Here is a 1,322-nt window from a genome sequence, read left to right on the forward strand (position 1 = left end):
ATAACTACAATTATTACTACACAAAGTATTAAATATAACTACAATTATTACTACACAAAGTACTAAGTATAACTATAATTAGTATAATTCATTTTATTTTTGTTTTCAAATCACATACATGTAAATTGATATGTATTCTTATTATTATAAAATGAATAAATAAATAAACAAATAAATAAATAAATAAATAAATAAATAAATAAATAATTAGTACTACACAAAGTATCACGTATTACTATAATTGGTACTACACAAAGTATTAAGTATAACTACAATTAGTACTACACAAAGTACTAAATATAACTACAAGTAAAACTACACAAAGTACTAAGTAAAACTACAATTAGTACTACACAAAGTATTGAGTATTACTATAATTGGTACTACACAAAGTATTAAGTATAACTACAATTAGTACTACACAAAGTACTAAATATAACTACAATTAGTACTACACAAAGTGCTAAGTATAACTACAATTAAAAATACACAAAGTACTAAGTATAACTATAATTAGTACTACACAAAGTATCAAGTATTACTATAATTGGTACTACACAAAGTATTAAATATAACTACAATTAGTACTACACAAAGTGCTAAGTATAACTACAATTAAAACTACACAAAGTACTAAGTATAACTATAATTAGTACTACACAAAGTATTAAGTATTACTATAATTGGTACTACACAAAGTATTAAGTATAACTACAATTAGTACTACACAAACTACTAAATATAACTACAATTAGTACTACACAAAGTATTAAATATAACTACAATTAGTACTACACAAAGTGCTAAGTATAACTACAATTAAAACCACAAAGTACTAAGTATAACTATAATTAGTACTGCACAAAGTATTAAGTATTACTATAATTGGTACTACACAAAGTATTAAGTATAACTACAATTATTACTACACAAAGTACTAAATATAACTACAATTAGTACTACACAAAGTATTAAATATAACTAAAATTAGTACTACACAAAGTGCTAAGTATAACTACAATTAAAACTACACAAAGTACTAAGTATAACTATAATTAGTACTACACAAAGTATTATGTATTACTATAATTGGTACTACACAAAGTATTAAATATAACTACAATTAGTACTACACAAAGTGCTAAGTATAACTACAATTAAAACTACACAAAGTACTAAGTATAACTACAATTAGTACTACACAAAGTATTAAGTATTACTATAATTGGTGCTACACAAAGTATTAAGTAAAACTACAATTATTATTACACAAAGTACTAAATATAACTACAATTAGTACTACACAAAGTATTAAATATAAC

The 1,322-nt window shown here is 22.2% G+C and overlaps 1 protein-coding gene across 1 annotated transcript in view; it reads left to right on the top strand.

Moving 5' to 3' along the window:
- The window catches only part of LOC119426470 (receptor-type tyrosine-protein phosphatase mu), a gene marked incomplete at its 5' end in the record, with an annotated part of 46,197 nt that overhangs the window by 39,874 nt on the left and 5,001 nt on the right, over positions 1–1,322 (top strand).

This window comes from Nematolebias whitei, chromosome 20 (genome assembly GCF_014905685.2).
Source record: "Nematolebias whitei isolate Nwh7 chromosome 20, NemWhi1, whole genome shotgun sequence".
Taxonomy (NCBI): Eukaryota; Metazoa; Chordata; class Actinopteri; order Cyprinodontiformes; family Rivulidae; genus Nematolebias; species Nematolebias whitei.